The 22,336-nt window shown below is 44.0% G+C and overlaps 1 pseudogene; it reads left to right on the top strand.

The window, feature by feature from the left end:
• Window positions 1–1,739: 1,739 nt before the first annotated feature.
• On the top strand, window positions 1,740–3,448 carry LOC147976255 (F-box/FBD/LRR-repeat protein At5g22660-like; annotated as a pseudogene).
• Window positions 3,449–22,336: the final 18,888 nt, after the last annotated feature.

Raw genomic sequence — 22,336 nt, 5'->3', positions numbered from 1 at the left:
ATACCGTCACCCAGGTAGTATCCTTTGTCGTAGTTGTGTCCGTTGACAGTAAAGTTCACCGGTGGGCTGTTGCCTTTGTCAAGCCTAACAAACACGGGCGAGCACTAAAACACGTTGATATCATTGTGTGATCCAGCCATGCCACAGAAAGAGTGTCAGATCCAGAGATCTTGAGATGCCACGGCCTCTAATATGACAATGCAAGCCCTGACATGTCCCTTACACTGCACTTGCCAAGCAGAAGGACAGTTCTTCCACTCCCAGTGCATGCAGTCTATGCTGCCAACAAACGGGTTGTATCTTCAGCTGTCGGCTCTCTCAAGTACTCACGGCCAAACACAACAATAACAGCCTTGCAGAACTTATACATGGCCTCTAGGCATGTAGACTCACTCATATGGACGTCCTTGTCAATGAGATCACCGGGCACTCCGTATGCAAGCATTCGGATGCCGGCAGTGCATTTCTGATAAGAGGAGAAACTGATCTTGTCGACGGCATCCTCTTTGCACTCGAAATAGTCATCATAGCCGACCACCCCCTCTCTAATACGGTTGAAAAGATGCCTACTCATACGGAAACGACGACGAAATTTTTGATGTTTGAACAACGTATTTGTTGTATCAAAGTAGTCTTCCAAAGAAGGAAATGCCCGCTCTCTCGATTGCGATTCAACGCCGGAAGGTGGCCCGGAATGGAGCCACGAAACAACGGCCGCTAGCTGTTGAGGTGATAATGGACCAACACGGCAGCCAATATCTCCTCCTCATCGGAGTCGCAAAGGAAATTGTGGAAAAAGAACTCATCGACGGAGTCCATTTTCGTACCTTGGCAAACCGTCGAACAGCTTGCGTGCGTCGAAGAAGAAGACGGACGGCGAGGGGAGTCGCCGCGCCCACGGACCAGCTAGCTGCCCTGCCGACGTTCGACAAGTGGGCCGGCGTCCGACAAGCGTGCCGGTGAGGATCTGGCCGGGGCGGCGAGGCGGCCTCTTGGTCGTGGGCAGCTGTGCGGTTGGGGGGAGCGGCGGTGGGAAACAGTTTGCTCCCCGGCGGCAAGACGATGATGGAGGGGGCGGCGAGGGAGTGAGAGGCGTTGCTGGGTGGATGTGGAGGCGGCGGCAGCTGGCAGAGTCGCCGGCAAAAGAGGGCGGCGGCGTAGGCAACGAAGGAGGCGGGCGAGGGTTGCTGTTGGCTGGGGGTGGGGGAGGCCAATGAGCCACCGACCAGCGGGCCTAGGGAGAGGAGGAGGCGAGCGTGCGCGCGTCCGCCGCGTGTCCGCGCCGACGCAAATCTGGCTCAAAAATGGGTCGGGAATGGGTCGCCCGCGGACTAAGAGCGGACGCACGTCCGTTTGGATCGGCGCGTTGGGCCGACTTTTCTGTCCGCACCGACCCAAACGGACAGCGGCGGACCAAATGGGTCGCCCCATTGGAGTTGCTCTTAGTATTCATGCTAAGTGTATTTTTTAACATCTGGGCTGCATACCCACGTTTAAAATTACATCGACGATCTTTGTGCGGATAGGATAGCAGAGGCGGGCGCGTCCGCTAGGTCTACACCAAATGGTTAGTTCAGGTTTTTGCAATGTGGAATTTCTCAAAAGAAAAGGTTGAAAAAGCTGAGGGGCATTTATTTCCCATTTCCTTGGGCCGTTCCTGCTCCAGTCCACACACAGAGACAACACGCGCCGTTCAAAGCCCTCGTCCCCACCCCCGGCTTCCCGCGGCGGCGGCGACCATGGAGCACGACCTGTCCCGGTGTCCCCTTTTCGCCCGTTTGCACAAGGTAGCGGCCGAGTTGCTCCGCAGCAAGGACGCGGTGCGACAGCTATTCCACCGCGCCTACGTGCCTACCCACCACGCCCTCCCCGACTCGCTTGTCTCCACCGCCCCTTGCCTCTTCGCCCTCCTTCCCCACGACGACGTCGACCGCGTCAGCCGCCTCCTCGATGCGCTTCTTCACAACATCGTCTCCGCCTCCCCGCAAAGGACGCCGTCCGCACCGCCGCGCTCTCCCGCCGCTGGCGCGGGGTCTGGCGCTCCGGCCCGCTCATCCTCGTCGACTCCGGCCTCTTTCCCGCCACCTCCGCCATGTACAGCGTCCTCACGCACGCCCGAGGCCCTTCCGATGCGTCCACCTCACCAGCTGCAACATGGATGAATTCCATGCCCTGCTCATGGGCTGGCTCCAGATCCTCGCTGACAAGGGCGTCCAGGATCTCGTCCTCGTAAACCACCGGTGGCTGTTCGTCGTCGCTCTCCCCGCCACTCTGTTGGGCGTGGCCACCCTCACCCGCCTCTACCTCGGCCCCTGGATGTTCCCCGACACGGCCGGCCTCCTGAGCGCCACCTGTTTCTATAACCTCTGTGAGCTCGCGCACTGCAACGTCGTCATGGAGAGCAGGGATTTGGACTTCGTCCTCGACAGGAGCCCCGTGCTCGAGACGCTATGTGTCAAAGGGAATCTGTTGAGGCTTTGCCTCCGCCTTGTCAGCCAAAGCCTCCGGTGCGTGCAGATCATCGGCTGCTTCCTTGAAGAAATCTTCGTGGTGGACGTCCCACGCCTTGAGCGGCTCACCCAGTCCGAAGGTTTTACCCCTAATGGCAACTTCACCAAGGTGAAGATTGGTCATGCCCCCAAGCTGCAATTGTTGGGGTACTTGGAGCTGGACCAAAGGCACGTCCTAGAGGTCGGCAACACCATTATCAAGGTGCCTCATCTTTCCATTCGTTCAATTTAAAATTCCTAAGTGATCAATGCAAATGTGTGATCTTTCTTGTCTTAATTGGGTGCGTTGTGATTGCACTTGCAGGTTGGGTCAAGGGTGAGTCCAAGCACCATGGTGCCAGGTGTGGGAATCCTGGCTTTAGAGGTGTGTTTCGGAGTCCGCAATGATGCCAAGATGGTTCCCGGTGTCCTCATATGCTTTCCGAACATTGAGACGCTCCACATCAAGGTGAATCCCCTGACACCTCGTTTGGCTTCCATTTGCATCATAATAATGCTAATTGCTATCAATAGCTGATGAACTGCATCTGCATTTGACTGATCGAATTTTCAGTCTGGAAAAACCGATAAATCCTCATCAATCCTCTGGCAAGCTGAACCTGAAGTCCTGGCACGAGTCTGGTACCATAGAATGCATCCGGTCACGTATCAAACTGCTGGTTTTTCATGATTTCCAAGGGGGCCGCGGCGAGCTCGCCTTCCTTAAATTTTTCTTTGAGAGCACATTGGTGATGCAGGAGGTTGAGAATGTGTTTGACGCTGCCTCTAGTTCGTTCGAAGAGGTAGAATCCAAATTGGAGAGTCTGGGGTCCATGAAACGGGCCAGTGAAACCTCCATAGCGCTGGTCGCTGCGAGTTCTGGTCATCATGGAGGAGACATTTGGAGCTTCAAAATAGGATTTGGTTTTCCTCCTGCCGACCCTTTTGTAAACTACTAAAGTCACAGCAAGTGGCCTATGTACTTCGGAATGCTTTGGAAGTTGTTAATGTTCTGCTGCTTGCAAGACTGTTTAATATTCGATTTCAGTGTTTGAACACTTGCACTGTCTCGTGTTCCTGTTGGGGAACGTAGTAATTTCAAAAAAAATCCTATGCACACGCAAGATCATGGTGATGCATAGCAACGAGAGGGGAGAGTGTCGTCCACGTACCCTTGTAGACCGTAAGCAGAAGCGTTATGACAACGCGATTGATGTAGTCGTACGTCTTCACGATCGACCGATCCTAGTACCGAACGTACAGCACCTCCGCGATCTGCACACGTTCAGCACGGTGACGTCCCACGAACTCAAGATCTAGTAGAGCTTCGAGGGAGAGTTCCATCAGCACGACGACGTGATGACGGTGTTGATGAAGCTACCGACGCAGGGCTTCGCCTAAGCACCGCTATGATATGACCGAGTTGGATTATGGTGGAGGGGGGCACCGCACACGGCTAAAAGATCAATGATCAACTTGTGTGTCCTGGGTGCCCCCTGCCCCCGTATATAAAGGAGCAAGGGGGGAGGCTGGCCGTCCCTAGGTGGGCGCGCCAAGAGGAGGAGTCCTCCTCCTAGTGGGATTAGGACTCCCCTTTCCTAGTCCCACTAGGAGGGGGAAGGAAGGAGTGGGAGAGGGGAAAGTCAAGGGGGGCGCCGCCCCCCTTCCTTGTCCTATTCGGACTCAAGGGAGGAGGCACGCGGCCTGCCCTGGCCGGCCCCTCTCTCTCTCCACTAGGGCCCATTAAGGCCCATTAGTCCCCGCGGGGTTCCGGTAACACCCCTCTGACACTCCGGTTTTCTCCGAGATCACCCAAAACACTTCCGGTGTCCGAATGTAGCCATCCAATATATCAATCTTTATGTCTCGACCACTTCGAGACTCCTCATCATGTCCGGGATCACATCCGGGACTCCGAACTACCTTCGTTACATCAAAACACATAAAATCATAATATCGATCGTCACCTAACGTTAAGCGTGCGGACCCTACGGGTTCGAGAACTATGTAGGCATGACCGAGACACATCTCCGGTCAATAACCAATAGCTGAGCCCGGATGCTCATATTGGTTCCTGAAGGAAATATGCCCTAGAGGCAATAATAAAGTTGTTATTTATATTTCCTTATATCATGATAAATATTTATTATTCATGCTAGAATTGTATTAACCGGAAACTTAGTACATGTGTGAATACATAGACAAACAAAGTGTCACTAGTATGCCTCTACTTGACTAGCTCGTTGATCAAAGATGGTTATGTTTCCTAGCCATAGACATGAGTTGTCATTTGATTAACGGGATCACATCATTAGGAGAATGATGTGATTGACTTGACCCATTCCGTTAGCTTAGCACTTGATCGTTTAGTATGTTGCTATTGCTTTCTTCATGACTCATACATGTTCCTATGACTATGAGATTATGCAAATCCCGTTTATCGGAGGAACACTTTGTGTGCTACCAAACGTCACAACGTAACTAGGTGATTATAAAGGTGCTCTACAGGTGTCTCCGAAGGTACTTGTTGGGTTGGCGTATTTCGAGATTAGGATTTGTCACTCCGATTGTCGGAGAGGTATCTCTGGGCCCACTCGGTAATGCACATCACTATAAGCCTTGCAAGCATTGTAACTACTGAGTTAGTTACGGGATGATGTATTACGGAACGAGTAAAGAGACTTGGCGGTAACGAGATTGAGCTAGGTATTGAGATACCGACGATCAAATCTTGGGTAAGTAACATACCGATGACAAAGGGAACAACGTATGCTGTTATGCGTTTGACTGATAAAGATCTTCGTAGAATATGTAGGAACCAATATGAGCATCCAGGTTCCGCTATTGATTATTGACCGGAGACATGTCTCGGTCATGTCTACATAGTTCTCGAAAGCGTAGGGTCCGCACGCTTAAAGTTTCGGTGATGATTGTATTATGAGTTTTTGTGTTTTGATGTACCAAAGGTAGTTCGGAGTCCCGGATGTGATCACGGACATGACGAGGAATCTCGAAATGGTCGAGACATAAAGATCGATATATTGGATGACTATGTTCGGACACCGGAATGGTTCGGGAAGTTTCGGACATATACCGGAGTATCGAGGGGTTACCGGAACCCCCCGGGGAGTTTAATGGGCCAAGATGGGCCTTAGTGGAGAAGAGGAGGGGCGGCTAGGGTAGGCCGCGCGCCCCCTCCCCCTCTAGTCCGAATTGGACAAGGAGGGGGGCGGCGCCCCCCTTTCCTTCCTCCTCTCTCCTTCCCTTCCTTTTCCCCTCCTAATCCAACTAGGAAAAGAGGGAGTCCGACTCCCGGTGGGAGTAGGACTCCTCCCTGGCGCGCCCTCCTCTTGGACGGCCGCCTCATCCCCCTGGTCCTTTATATACGGGGTTGATAACCCACAAGTATAGGGGATCGCAACAGCTTTCGAGGGTAGAGTATTCAACCCAAATTTATTGATTCGACACAAGGGGAGCCAAAGAATATTCTCAAGTATTAGCAGCTGAGTTGTCAATTCAACCACACCTGGAAACTTAGTATCTGCAGCAAAGTGTTTAGTAGCGAAGTAATATGATAGTGATGGTAGCGGCAACAAAAGTAAAGACAGCAAAAGTAATGTTTTTGGTATTTTGTAGTGATTGTAACAGTAGCAGCGGGAAAGTAAATAAGCAAGAACCAGTATATGGAAAACTCGTAGGTACCGGATCAGTGATGGATAATTATGCCGGATGCGGTTCATCATGTAACAGTCATAACATAGGGTGACACAGAACTAGCTCCAATTCGTCAATGTAATGTAGGCATGTATTCCGTATATAGTCATACGTGCTTATGGAAAAGAACTTGCATGACATCTTTTGTCCTACCCTCTCGTGGCAGCGGGGTCCTATTGGAAACTAAGGGATATTAAGGCCTCCTTTTAATAGAGAACTGGAACAAAGCATTAGCACATAGTGAATACATGAACTCCTCAAACTATGGTCATCACCGGGAGTGGTCCCGATTATTGTCACTTCGGGGTTGCCGGATCATAACACATAGTAGGTGACTATAGACTTGCAAGATAGGATCAAGAACTCACATATATTCATGAAAACATAATAGGTTCAGATCTGAAATCATGGCACTCGGGCCCTAGTGACAAGCATTAAGCATAGCAAAGTCATAGCAACATCAATCTCAGAACATAGTGGATACTAGGGATCAAACCCTAACCAAACTAACTCGATTACATGATAAATCTCATCCAACCCATCACCGTCCAGCAAGCCTACGATGGAATTACTCACGCACGACGGTGAGCATCATGAAATTGGTGATGGAGGATGGTTGATGATGACGACGGCGACGAATCCCCCTCTCCGGAGCCCCGAACGGACTCCAGATCAGCCCTCCCGAGAGGTTTTAGGGCTTGGCGGCGGCTCCGTATCGTAAAACGCGATGATTTCTTCTCTCTGATTTTTTCTCTCCGAAAGCAAATATATAGAGTTGAAGTTGGCGTCGGAGGGCATCCAGGGGGCCCATGAGGTAGGGGGCGCGCCCTAGAGGGGGGCGCGCCCCCCACCCTCGTGGACAGGGTGTGGGCCCCCTGGTCTTCATCTTTGGCGAGGATTTTTTATTATTTTTTCTAAGATGTTCCGTGGAGTTTTAGGTCATTCCGAGAATATTTGTTTTCTGCACATAAAACAACATCATGGCAATTCTGCTGAAAACAGCGTCAGCCCGGGTTAGTTCCATTCAAATCATACAAGTTAGAGTCCAAAACAAGGGCAAAAGTGTTTGGAAAAGTAGATACGACGGAGACGTATCAACTCCCCAAAGCTTAAACCCTTGCTTGTCCTCAAGCAATTCAGTTGACAAACTGAAATAAAGAAAGAAAAACTTTTACAAACTCTGTTTGCTCTTGTTGTCGTAACTATGTCAAGCCAGCATTCAAGTTTTCAGCATAGATCATAACTAACCACATTTGCAATAATTCTCGGGTCTTATAATTACTCATATCAATAGCATAATCAACTAGCAAGTCATAATAATAAATCTTGGATGACAACACTTTCTCAAAACAATCATAATATGATATAACAAGATGGTATCTCGCTAGCCCTTTCTGAGACCGCAAAACATAAATGCAGAGCACCTTTAAAGATCAGGGACTGACTAGACATTGTAATTCATGGTAAAAGAGATCCAATCATAGTCACACCCAACATAGATTAATAGTGAGGAATGCAAATGACAGCTGTGCTATCCAGCTAGTGCTTTTTAATAAGAGGATGATGACTCAACATAAAAGTAAATGGATAAGCCCTTCGCAGAGGGAAGCAAGGATTTGTAGAGGTGCCAGAGCTCGGTTTTGAAATAGAGATAAATTGTATTTTGAGCGGTATACTTTCATTGTCAACATAGCAACTAAGAGATGGCGATATCTTCCATGCTAAACACATTATAGGCGGTTCCCAAACAGAATGGTAAAGTTTATACTCCCCCTCCACCAACAAGCATCAATCCATGACTTGCTCGAAACAACGAGTGTCTCCAACATACATCAGGTCCCAGGGGGAGTTTTGTTTGCAATTAATTTTGATTTAGTTTGCATAAAGCATGGGACTGGGCATCCCGGTGACCAGCCATTTCTCGTGAGTGAGGAGCGGAGTCCACTCCTCTTGAGAATAACCCGCCTAACACGGAAGATAAGGACAACCTTGGTTGATACATGAGCTATTCGAGCATACAAAACAGAATGTTTATTTGAAGGTTTAGAGTTTGGCACGTACAAATTTACTTGGAACGACAGGTAGATACCGCATATAGGAAGGTATAGTGGACTCATCTGGAATAACCTTGGGGTTTAAGGGATTGGATGCACAAGCAGGATTCCCGCTTAGTACAGGTGAAGGCTAGCAAAAGATTGGGAAGCGACCAACTAGAGAGCGACAATAGCCATGTACATGCATTAAAATTAATAAACATTGGATGCAAGCATGAGTGGGATATAATCCACCATGAACATAAATATCGTGAAGGCTATGTTGATTTTGTTTCAACTACATGCGTGAACGTGTGCCAAGTCAATTCACTTAAATCATTCAAAGGAGGATACCACCCCATCATACCACATCATAATCATCTCAATAGCATGTTGGCACACAAGGTAAACCATTATAACTCATAGCTAATCAAGCATGACACAAGCAACTATGATCTCTAATTGTCATTGCAAACATGTTCATTCATAATAAGCTGAATCAAGAACGAGGGACTCATAATATTTACAAAAACAAAAGAGGTCGAGTTCATACCAGCTTTTCTCATCTCGGTCAGCCCATCATATATCATCATAATTGCCTTTCACTTGCACGACCGAACGATGTGAATAACAATAAGAGTGCACGTGCATTGGACTAAGCTAGAATCTGCGAGCATTCAATAAACAGGAGAAGACAAGGCAATATGGGCTCTTGGTTAAATCAACAATAATGCATATAAGAGCCACTTCAACAATTTAATTATGGTCCTCTCCTACTGACCCCAAAGAAAAGAAAAGAAATAAAACTATTTACACGGGAAAGCTCCCAACAAGCAAAAGAAGAACGGGATATATTTTTGAGTTTTCTTTTTAATTATTACTACTACAGCAGAAAAATAAACTACTACTATTTTTTTTGGTTTTTCTTAAGGTTTAACAAACACACAAGAAGAAAGCAGGAAAAGAAAATAAACTAGCATGGATATTACAGTGAAAGAGTATGAGCACCGACATCTAGCAATGAGTGTGTGTGAACATAAATGTAATGTCGCTGAGAAATACGTACTCCCCCAAGCTTAGGCTTTTGGCCTAAGTTGGTCTATTGCCAGGGATAGCCTGGCGGATACCCATAGGTGTAGCTGGGGTCGTACTGCGACGAAGAATAGTTGGGATCATACTGATGTGCAGCGGTTATCGCCTGCTGAGCTGCAGCGTGGAGTCGAGGAGCCTCCGCTCTCCTCTCGTACTCTTCTGCCTCCTCTCTGGTAATAACATATCTTCTTTTTGTCTGTGAATCAAAGAAGGCAGGAGCCGAGAGAGTAATACGAAAAACACGTCGTTTATCAAAAATTAAACGATATAAGAGAGGTGATTCAGGCCTCTCGACAAACTGGTGCGAAGCCATAGAGTTATAATCTAAATATGCAGGAGGCAACTCTGTATCACCCTCACGAATGTCTATCTCAAGAAAATGAGCTAAGCGGGTTGCATAAACTCCACCAAAGAAATCTCCATTATGTCTATTATGATGCAACCTACGAGCTACAATGGCTCCCATATGATAAGATTGGTCTTCTAACACAACACTCCTAAGAATGCTAAGATCAGGGACACACATGTGACATGCTTCATCCTTAGAATTTATGCATCTACCGATGAAGAGAGCAAAATAATGTATAGCAGGAAAGTGAATGCTCCCTATGGTAGCCTCCGTTATATCTCTAGATTCCCCCACAGTTATACTAGCAAGAAAGTTTATAAATTCAGATTTAGGGGGATCCCTAACACTACCCCATGATGGAAGTTTGCAAGCAGAAGTGAAATCCTCTAAGTCCATGGTATAAGATTTGTCATAGAGATCAAACATGACTGAAGGAGAATTACGCGAAGATGAATACTCAAACCTCCTCACAAATGAACTTGTGAGATCATGATACTGGGGGCATTTGTTAGCCTCAAAATCCTCAAGACCGGCATTGCGCAAATATGCTTTGAATTCTTCTTTAATTCCCGCACGGTCCATAAAATTTTCTGACGGCCATTCGCAAGGCCGTATTGGAGCGTCTCTTGGTGGATCCTCGTCAGCATCGCGCATAGCAATCCTGGGTCCTTGCTTCTTAGAAGAACCACCTTGGAACATCTTCCTAAGCATATTGTTTTTCTCTGAAAAATTCTGAAATTTTTAGTAACTTCAAAAAAAAGTGAACCAACTTCAATAAAACTGATAGCAACTACTCCTACAAGTGCCTAGAGCCTATATCAAGCATTAGAACAACTTGGAACCATATAAATTTGACATGCAAGCTCAAGAACATGGTCACCTATGCAACACAAATTTGCAAAGAATAAAGCACTAGAAGAAAAACTAATTGGACCAATGGAGGAGTCACATACCAAGGAACAATCTCCCCATGCAGTTTTGCGAGAGGTGCTATGAGCAAGGAGATCGAAAATCACAGCAAAAGTGGCTGGAACTCGTGCTTGAGTTGGTTTTTCGGGTTTGTGTGAGACAGAGGAAGAAGATGGGTGCTGGGATAAGTGGAGGAGGTTCACCGTGGGCCCACGAGGCAGGGGGCGTGCCCTAGAGGGGGGGCGCGCCCACCACCCTCGTGGCCAGGTGGCAGCTCCTCCCGCGGTAATTTTTGCACAGTAAATCCTCAAATATTCCCGAAAAAATCATATTAAATTGGCATGTCATTCCGAGGACTTTTATTTTTGGTATATTTTTATATTGCACGGATAAGTCAGGAAATAGACAGAAAAATACTATTTTTACTTTATTTCTACTAATTAACAGAAAATATAGAGAGGGTACAGAAGGTTGTGCTTCTAGTTTTGTCCATCTCATGCTCGTAAAAAAGAATCCACTAACAAGGTTGATCAAGTCTTGTTAACAAACTCATTTCGATAATCATGAAACCGGAGAAATTTCGAATAACACTAAGTTACCTCAACGGGGATATGCACATCCCCAATAATAAGTATATCATATTTCTTTTTGACAGTAGGAAGAGGAAATTCAAAACCTCCAATTATAATCGATGGAATTTTTCCAATGGAGTTGATACTATGAACTTGAGGTTATTTCCTCGCAAAGTGTACCGTATGCTCATTACCATTAACATGAAAAGTGACATTGCCTTTGTTGCAATCAATAACAGCCCCTGCAGTATTAAGAAAAGGTCTTCCAAGAATAATAGACATACTATCATCCTCGGGAATATCAAGTATAACAAAGTCCGTTAAAATAGTAACGTTTGCAACCACAACAGGCACATCCTCACAAATACCGACAGGTATAGGAGTTGATTTATCAGCCATTTGCAAAGATATTTCGGTAGGTGTCAACTTATTCAAGTCAAGTCTACGATATAAAGAGAGAGGCATGACACTAACACCGGCTCCAAGATCACATAAAGCAGTTTTAATATAATTTCTTTTAATGGAGCAAGGTATAGTAGGTACTCCTGGGTCTCCAAGTTTCTTTGGTATTCCACCCTTAAAAGTGTAATTAGCAAGCATGGTGGAAATCTCAGCTTTCGGTATCTTTCTTTTATTAGTAATGATATCCTTCATATATTTAGCATAAGGATTTGTTTTGAGCACATCAGTTAATCGCATACGCAAAAAGATAGGCCTAATCATTTCAGCAAAGCACTCAAAATCCTCATCATCCTTTTTCTTGGATGGTTTTGGAGGAAAAGGCATGGGTTTCTGAACCCAAGGTTCCCTTTCTTTACCATGTTTCCTAGCAACAAAGTCTCTTTTATCATAATGTTGATTCTTTGATTGTGGGTTATCAAGATCAACAGTAGGTTCAATTTCTACATCATTATCATTACTAGGTTGAGCATCATCATGAACATCATCATTAATATTTTCATTAGGTTCATGTTCATTACCAGATTGTGTTTCAGCATCATACATAGATATATCATTTGGATTATCAGGTGGTTCAGCAATAGGTTCACTAGAAGTTTGCACAATTCTATCATTTTTCTTCTTCTTCTTTTTAGAAGAACTAGGAACATCAATATTATTTCTTTGAGAATCTTGCTCGATTCTCTTAGGGTGGCCTTCAGGATACAAAGGTTCCTGAGTCATTCTACCAGTTCTAGTAGCCACTCTAACAACATAATCATTTTTCTTACTATTCATTTCATCAAGCACTTCTTTTTGAGCCTTAAGTACTTGTTCTACTTGAGTGGTAACCATACAAGCATGTTTGCTGACAAGTTTAAGTTCACCTTTAATATTAGCCATATAATCACCCAAGCATCTAATCATATAAGAATTTTCTTTTAGTTGTCTACCAAAATAAGCATTGAAGTCATCTTGCTTAAACATAAAGTTATCAAACTCATCCAAGCACTGACTAGCAATTTTAGTAGGAGGGACTTCAGCTTTATCATATCTATAGAGAGAATTTACCTTTACTACCTGTGTTGGGATATCGGGATTAGGAGGTTCTTTAATAAATAAAGAATTGAGATCATATGTTTCTTCAACAGGCGGTGAATTAATACCATGTATTTCTTCAATAGGAGGTAAATTCTTAACGTCTTCAGCTTCAATACCTTTTTATTTCATAGATTTCTTTGCCTCTTGCATATCTTCGGGACTGAGAAATAGAACACCTCTCTTCTTCGGAGTTGGTTTAGGAATAGGCTCAGTAATTGGAGAAGGAGTTGGCTCAGGAGCTGGCTCAGGAGGTGCCCAATTATTTTCATTTGTCAACATATTATTCAATAGGATTTCAGCTTCATCCGGTGTTCTTTCCCTGAAAAGAGAACCAGCACAACTATCCAGGTAATCTCTGGAAGCATCGGTTAGTCCATTATAAAAGATATCAAGTATTTCAGGTTTCTTAAGAGGGTGATCAGGCAAAGCATTAAGTAACTTGAGAAGCCTCCCCCAAGCTTGTGGGAGACTCTCTTCTTTAATTTGCACGAAGTTGTATATTTCCCTCAAAGCAGCTTGTTTCTTATGAGCAGGGAAATATTTAGCAGAGAAGTAATAAATCATATCCTGGGGACTACGCACACAACCAGGATTAAGAGAATTAAACCATGTCTTAGCATCACCCTTTAATGAGAACGGAAATATTTTGAGTATATAAAAGTAACGCGATCTCTCATCATTAGTAAACAGGGCGGCTATATCATTTAACTTAGTAAGATGTGCCACAACAGTTTCATATTCATAGCCATAAAACGGATCAGATTCAACCAAAGTAATTATATCAGGATCAACAGAGAATTCATAATCCTTATCAGGAACACATATAGGTGAAGTAGCAAAAGCAGGGTCGGGTTTCATTTTATCTCTAAGTGATTCTTTGTTCCATTTAACTGATAACCTCTTAAGCTCATATCTATCTTTGCAAGCTAAAATAGCGGCAGAAGATTCCATATCAAAAAGATAACCCTCAGGAATAACAGGCATATTTTCATCATCACTTTCATCATCGTATTCAGATTCAATAGTTTCTTTTTCTCTAGCCCTAACAATTTGTTCATCAAGAAATTCACCAAGGGGCACAGTAGTATCAGGCATAGAAGCAGTTTCATCATAAGTAGCATGCATAGCAGAAGTGGCATCATCAATAACATGCGACATATCAGAACGAATAGCAGAAGCAGGTGTAGGTGTCGCTAGCTTACTCATAACAGAAGGTGAATCAAGTGCAGAGCTAGATGGCAGTTCCTTACCTCCCCTCGTAGTTGAGGGATAAATTGTTGTCTTAGCATGTTTCAAGTTCTTCATAGTGTCCAACAGATATAAATCCCAAGTTACTCAAAGAATAGAGCTATGCTCCCCGGCAACAGTGCCAGAAATTGGTCTTGATAACCCACAAGTATAGAGGATCGCAACAGCTTTTGAGGGTAGAGTATTCAACCCAAATTTATTGATTCGACACAAGGGGAGCCAAAGAATATTCTCAAGTATTAGCAGCTGAGTTGTCAATTCAACCACACCTGGAAACTTAGTATCTGCAGCAAAGTGTTTAGTAGCGAAGTAATATGATAGTGATGGTAGCGGCAACAAAAGTAAAGACAGCAAAAGTAATGTTTTTGGTATTTTGTAGTGATTGTAATAGTAGCAGCGGGAAAGTAAATAAGCGAGAACCAGTATATGGAAAACTCGTAGGTACCGGATCAGTGATGGATAATTATGCCAGATGCGGTTCATCATGTAACAGTCATAACATAGGGTGACACAGAACTAGCTCCAATTCGTCAATGTAATGTAGGCATGTATTCCGTATATAGTCATACGTGCTTATTGAAAAGAACTTGCATGACATCTTTTGTCCTACCCTCCCGTGGCAGCGGGGTCCTATTGGAAACTAAGGGATATTAAGGCCTCCTTTTAATAGAGAACTGGAACAAAGCATTAGCACATAGTGAATACATGAACTCCTCAAACTATGGTCATCACCCGGAGTGGTCCCGATTATTGTTACTTCGGGGTTGCCGGATCATAACACATAGTAGGTGACTATAGACTTGCAAGATAGGATCAAGAACTCACATATATTCATGAAAACACAATAGGTTCAGATCTGAAATCATGGCACTCGGGCCCTAGTGACAAGCATTAAGCATAGCAAAGTCATAACAACATCAATCTCAGAACATAGTGGATACTAGGGATCAAACCCTAACCAAACTAACTCGATTACATGATAAATCTCATCCAACCCATCACCGTCCAGCAAGCCTACGATGGAATTACTCACGCACGGCGGTGAGCATCATGAAATTGGTGATGGAGGATGGTTGATGATGACGACGGCGACGAATCCCCCTCTCCGGAGCCCCGAACGGACTCCAGATCAGCCCTCCCGAGAGGTTTTAGGGCTTGGCGGCGGCTTCGTATCGTAAAACGCGATGATTTCTTCTCTCTTATTTTTTCTCTCCGAAAGCAAATATATAGAGTTGAAGTTGACGTCGGAGGGCATCCAGGGGGCCCATGAGGTAGGGGGCGCGCCCTAGAGGGGGGCGCGCCCCCCACCCTCGTGGACAGGGTGTGGGCCCCCTGGTCTTCATCTTTGGCGAGGATTTTTTATTATTTTTTCTAAGATGTTCCGTGGAGTTTTAGGTCATTCCGAGAATATTTGTTTTCTGCACATAAAACAACATCATGGCAATTCTGCTGAAAACAGCGTCAGTCCGGGTTAGTTCCATTCAAATCATACAAGTTAGAGTCCAAAACAAGGGCAAAAGTGTTTGGAAAAGTAGATACGATGGAGACGTATCAGGGGGTAGGGGGCACCTTTAGACACAACAATTGATCTCTTGATCTCTTAGCCATGTGCGGTGCCCCCCCTCCACCATATACCACCTCGATCATATCGTAGCGGTGCTTAGGCGAAGCCCTGCATCGGTAGCAACATCATCACCGTCATCACGCCGTCGTGCTGACGGAACTCTCCCGTGAAGCTCTGCTGGATCGGCGTTCACGGGACGTCATCGAGCTGAACGTGTGCTGAACTCGGAGGTGCCATATGTTCGGTACTTGGATCGGTCGAGTCGTGAAGACGTACGACTACATCAACCGCGTTGTGCTAACGCTTCCGCTTTCGGTCTACGAGGGTACGTGGACAACACTCTCCCCTATCGTTGCTATGCATCACCATGATCCTGTGTGTGTGTAGGATTTTTTTTGAAATTACTACGTTAACCAACACTTCCTACATATTCTACGAAGATCTTTATCGGTCAAACCGCATAACAACATACGTTGTTCCCTTTGTCATCAGTATGTTACTTGCCCGAGATTCGATTGTCCGTATCTCAATACCTAGTTCAATCTCGTTACCGGCAAGTCTCTTTACTCGTTCCGTAATGCATTATCCCGCAACTAACTCATTAGTTACATTGCTTGCAAGGCTTATAGTGATGTGCATTACCGAGAGGGCCCAGAGATACCTCTCCGACAATCGGGGTGAAAAATCCTAATCTTGATCTATGCCAACTCAACAAGTACCATCGGAGACACCTGTAGAGCACCTTTATAATCACCCAGTTACGTTGTGACGTTTGGTAGCACACAAAGTTTTCCTCCGGTATTCGGGAGTTGCATAATCTCATAGTCATAGGAACATGTATAAGTCATGAAGAAAGCAATAGCAATATACTAAACGATCAAATGCTAAGCTAACGGAATGGGTCAAGTCAATCACATCATTCTCTAATGATGTGATCCCGTTAATCAAATGACAACTCATGTCTATGGCTAGGAAACTTAACCATCTTTGATTCAACAAGCTAGTCAAGTAGAGGCATACTAGTGACACTTTGTTTGACTATGTATTCACACATGTACTAAGTTTCCGGTTAATACAATTCTAGCATGAATAATAAACATTTATCATGATATAAGGAAATATAAATAACAACTTTATTATTGCCTCTAGGGCATATTTCCTTCAGTATCCCACTTGCACTAGAGTCAATAATCTAGATTACACAGTAACGATTCTAACACCCATGGAGTCTTGGTGCTGATCATGTTTTGCTCGTGAGAGAGCCTTAGTCAATGGGTCTGCTACATTTAGATCCGTATGTATCTTGCAAATCTCTATGTCTCCCTCCTTGACTTGATCGCGGATGGAATTGAAGCGTCTCTTGATGTGCTTGGTTCTCTTGTGAAATCTGGATTCCTTTGCAAAGGAAATTGCACCAGTATTGTCACAAAAGATTTTCGTTGGACCCGATGCACTAGGTATGACACCTAGATCAGATATGAACTCCTTCATCCAGACTCCTTCATTTGCTGCTTCCGAAGCAGCTATGTACTCCACTTCACACGTAGATCCCGCCACGACGCTTTGTTTAGAACTGCACCAATTGACAGCTCCACCGTTCAATATAAACACGTATCCGGTTTGTGACATAGAGTCATCCGGATCAGTGTCAAAGCTTGCATCGACGTAACCATTTACGACGAGCTCTTTGCCACTTCCATAAACGAGAAACATATCCTTAGTCCTTTTCAGGTATTTCAGGATGTTCTTGACCGCTGTCCAGTGATCCACTCCTGGATTACTTTGGTACCTCCCTGCTAAACTAATAGCAAGGCACACATCAGGTCTAGTACACAACATTGCATACATGATAGAGCCTATGGCTGAAGCATAGGGAACACCTTTCATTTTCTCTCTATCTTTTACAGTGGTCGGGCATTGAGTCTGACTCAACTTCACACCTTGTAACACAGGCAAGAACCCTTTCTTTACCTGATCCATTTTGAACTTCTTCAAAACCTTATCAAGGTATGTGCTTTGTGAAAGTCCAATTAAGCGTCTTGATCTATCTCTATAGATCATGATGCCCAATATATAAGCAGCTTCACCAAGGTCTTTCATTGAAAAACTCTTATTCAACTATCCTTTTATGCTATCCAGAAATTCTATATCATTTCCAATCAACAATATCTCATCCACATATAATATTAGAAATGCTACAGAGCTCCCACTCACTTTCTTGTAAATACAGACTTCTCCAAAAGTCTGTATAAAACCATATGCTTTGATCACACTATCAAAATGTTTATTCCAACTCTGAGATGCTTGCACCAGTCCATAGATGGATCGCTGGAGCTTGCACTCTTTGTTAGCACCCTTTGGATCGATAAAGCCTTCAGGTTGCATCATATACAACTCTTCTTCCAGAAATCCATTCAGGAATGCATTCTTTACATCCATTTGCCAAATTTCATAATCATAAAATGCGACAATTGCTAACATGATTCGGACGGACTTAAGCATCGCTACGGGTGAGAAGGTCTCATCGTAGTCAACTCCTTGAACTTGTCGAAAACCTTTCGCAACAAGTCGAGCTTTGTAGACAGTAACATTACCGTCAGCGTCAGTCTTCTTCTTGAAGATCCATTTATTCTTGATGGCTTGCCGATCATCGGGCAAGTCAACCAAAGTCCACACTTTGTTCTCACACATGGATCCCATCTCAGATTTCATGGCCTCAAGCCATTTTGCGGAATCTGGGCTCATCATCGCTTCCTCATAGTTGTAGGTTCGTCATGGTCAAGTAACATGACCTCCAGAACAGGATTACCATACCACTCTGGTGCAGATCTTACTCTGGTTGACCTATGAGGTTCGGTAGTAACTTGATCTGAAGTTATATGATCATCATCATTAGCTTCCTCACTAATTGGTGTAGGAGTCACAGGAACAAATTTCTGTGATGAACTACTTTCTAATATGGGAGCAGGTACAATTACCTCCTCAAGTTCTACTTTCCTCCCACTCACTTCTTTCGAGAGAAACTCCTTCTCTAGAAAGGATCCGTTCTTAGCAACGAATGTTTTGCCTTCGGATCTATGATAGAAGGTGTACCCAACAGTATCCTTTGGGTATCCTATGAAGACACATTTCTCCGATTTGGGTTCGAGCTTATCAGGTTGAAGCCTTTTCACATAAGCATCGCAGCCCCAAACTTTAAGAAACGACAACTTTGGTTTCTTGCCAAACCACAGTTCATAAGGCGTCATCTCAACGGATTTAGATGGTGCGCTATTTAACGTGAATGCAGCCGTCTCTAAAGCATTACCCCAAAACGATAGCGGTAAATCAGTAAGAGACATCATAGATCGCACCATATCTAGTAAAGTACGATTACGATGTTCGGACACACCATTACGCTGTGGTGTTCCGGGTGGCATGAGTTGCGAAACTATTCCGCATTGTTTCAAATGAAGACCAAACTCGTAACTCAAATATTCTCCTCCTCGATCAGATCGTAGAAATTTTATTTTCTTGTTACGATGATTTTCCACTTCACTCTGAAATTCTTTCAACTTTTCAAATGTTTCAGACTTATGTTTCATCAAGTAGATATACCCATATCTTCTCAAATCATCTATAAAGGTGAGAAAATAATGATACCTGCCACGAGCCTCTATATTCATCGGACCACATACATTAGTATGTATGATTTCCAACAAATCTGTTGCTCGCTCCATTGTTCCGGAGAACGGCGTTTTAGTCATCTTTCCCATGAGGCATGGTTCGCAAGTACCAAGTGATTCATAATCAAGTGTTTCCAAAAGTCCATCAGAATGGAGTTTCTTCATGCGCTTTACACCAATATGACCTAAACGGCAGTGCCACAAATAAGTTGCACTATCATTATCAACTCTGCATCTTTTTACTTCAATATTTTGAATATGTGTATCACTACTATCGAGATTCATCAAGAATAGACCACTCTTAAAGGGTGCATGACCATAAAACATATTATTCATATAAATAGAACAACAATTATTCTCAGATTTAAATGAATAACCGTCTTGCATCAAACAAGATCCAGATATAATGTTCATGCTTAACGCTGGCACCAAATAACAATTATTTAGGTCTAAAACTAATCCCGAAGGTAGATGTAGAGGTAGTGCGCCGACCGCGATCACATCGACTTTGGAACCATTTCCCACGCGCATCGTCACCTCGTCCTTAGCCAATCTTCGCTTAATTCGTAGTCCCTGTTTTGAGTTGCAGATATTAGCAACAGAACCAGTATCAAATACCCAGGTACTACTGCGAGCATTAGTAAGGTACACATCAATAACATGTATATCACATATACCTTTGTTCACCATGCCATCCTTCTTATCCGCCAAATACTTGGGGCAGTTCCGCTTCCAGTGACCAGTCCCTATGAAGTAGAAGCACTCAATCTCAGGCTTAGGTCCAGACTTGGGCTTCTTCACTTGAGCAGCAACTTGCTTGTTGTTCTTCTTGAAGTTCCCCTTCTTCCCTTTACCCTTTTTCTTGAAACTGGTTGTCTTGTTGACCATCAACACTTGATGCTCCTTCTTTATTTCTACCTCCACAGCTTTTAGCATTGTGAAGAGCTCGGGAATAGTCTTATCCATCCCTTGTATATTATAGTTCATCACAAAGCTCTTGTAGCTTGGTGGCAGTGATTGAAGAATTCTGTCAATGACACTATCATCCGAAAGACTAACTCCCAGTTGAATCAAGTGATTATTATACCTAGACATTTTGAGTATCTGTTCACTGACAGAACTATTCTCCTCCATCTTGCAGCTGTAGAACTTATTGGAGACTTCATATCTCTCAATCCAGGCATTTGATTGAAATATCAACTTGAACTCCTGGAACATCTCATATGCTCCATGACGTTCAAAACGTCGTTGAAGTCCCGGTTCTAAGCCGTAAAGCATGGCACACTGAACTATCAAGTAGTCATCAGCTTTGCTCTGCTAGATGTTCATAACATCTGGCGTTGCTCCTACAGCAGGTTTGGCACCTAGCGGTGCTTCTAGGACGTAATTCTTCTGTGCAGCAATGAGCATAATCCTCAAGTTACGGACCCAGTTCGTGTAATTGCTACCATCATCTTTCAACTTTGGTTTCTCAAGGAACGCATTAAAATTCAGCGGAACAACAGCACGAGCCATCTATCTACAACAACATAGACATGCAAAATACTATCAGGTACTAAGTTCATGATAAATTAAAGTTCAATTTATCATATTACTTAAGAACTCCCACTTATAGAGACATCCCTCTAATCATCTAAGTGATCACGTGATCCATATCAACTAAACCATGTCCGATCATCACGTGAGATGGAGTAGTTTTCAATGGTGAACATCACTATGTTGATCATATCTACTATATGATTCACACTCGACCTTTCGGTCTCAGTGTTTCGAGGCCATATCTGCATATGTTAGGCTCGTCAAGTTTAACCTGAGTATTCTGCACATGCAAAACTGGCTTGCACCTGTTGTATGTGAACGTAGAGCTTATCACACCCGATCATCACGTGGTGTCTCAGCACGACGAACTGTAGCAACGGTGCATAATCAAGGAGAACACTTGTACCTTGAAATTTAGTGAGAGATCATCTTATAATGCTACTCGTACTAAGCAAAATAAGATGCATAAAGGATAAACATCACATGCAACCAAAATATATGACATGATATGACCATCATCATCATCTTGTACCTTTGATCTCCATCTCCAAAGCACCGTCATGATCTCCATCGAAGCATCGTTGTCGTCACGCCAACAATTGCCTCCATGACTATCGCTACCGCTTAGTGATAAAGTAAAGCAATTACATGGCGATTGCATTTCATACAATAAAGTGCTACCTCATGAGCACTTGCGTTGGTTTTCCCTTGAAGAGGAAAGGGTGATGCAGCAAAGTAGCGTAAGTATTTCCCTCAGTTTTTGAGAACCAAGGTATCAATCCAGTAGGAGGCCACGCACGAGTCCCTCGCACCTACACAAACAAACAAATCCTCGCAACCAGCGCGATAAGGGGTTGTCAATCCCTACACGGTCACTTACGAGAGTGAGATCTGATAGATATGATAAGATAATATTTTTGGTATTTTTATGATAAAGATGCAAAGTAAAATAAAAGCCAATAAAAATAACTATGTATTAGAAGATTAATATGATGGAAAATAGACCCGGGGCCATAGGTTTCACTAGTGGCTTCTCTCAAGAGCATAAGTATTCACGGTGGGTAAACAAATTACTATTGAGCAATTGACATAATTGAGCATAGTTATGAGAATATATAGGTATGATCATGTATATAGGCATCACGTCCGAGACAAGTAGACTGACTCCTGCCTGCATCTACTACTATTACTCCACACATCGACCGCTATCCAGCATGCATCTAGAGTATTAAGTTCATAAGAACAGAGTAACGCTTTAAGCAAGATGACATGATGTAGAGGGATAAACTCATGCAATATGAAATAAACCCCATCTTGTTATCCTCAATGGCAACAATACAATACGTGCCTTGCTGCCCCTACTGTCACTGGGAAAGGACACCGCAAGATTGAACCCAAAGCTAAGCACTTCTCCCATTGCAAGAAAGATCAATCTAGTAGGCCAAACCAAACTGATAATTCGAAGAGACTTGCAAAGATAACCAATCATACATAAAAGAATTCAGAGAAGATTTAAATATTGTTCATAGACAAACTTGATCAAAAACCCACAATTCATCGGTCTCAACAAACACACCGCAAAAGGAGATTACATCGAATAGATCTCCACAAGAGAGGGGGAGA

Source organism: Triticum urartu, chromosome 4A (assembly GCF_056163025.1).
Source record: "Triticum urartu cultivar PI428250 chromosome 4A, HENAU_Tu73, whole genome shotgun sequence".
NCBI classification, from domain to species: Eukaryota; Viridiplantae; Streptophyta; class Magnoliopsida; order Poales; family Poaceae; genus Triticum; species Triticum urartu.
This window is presented reverse-complemented; position numbering and strand designations above follow the sequence as displayed.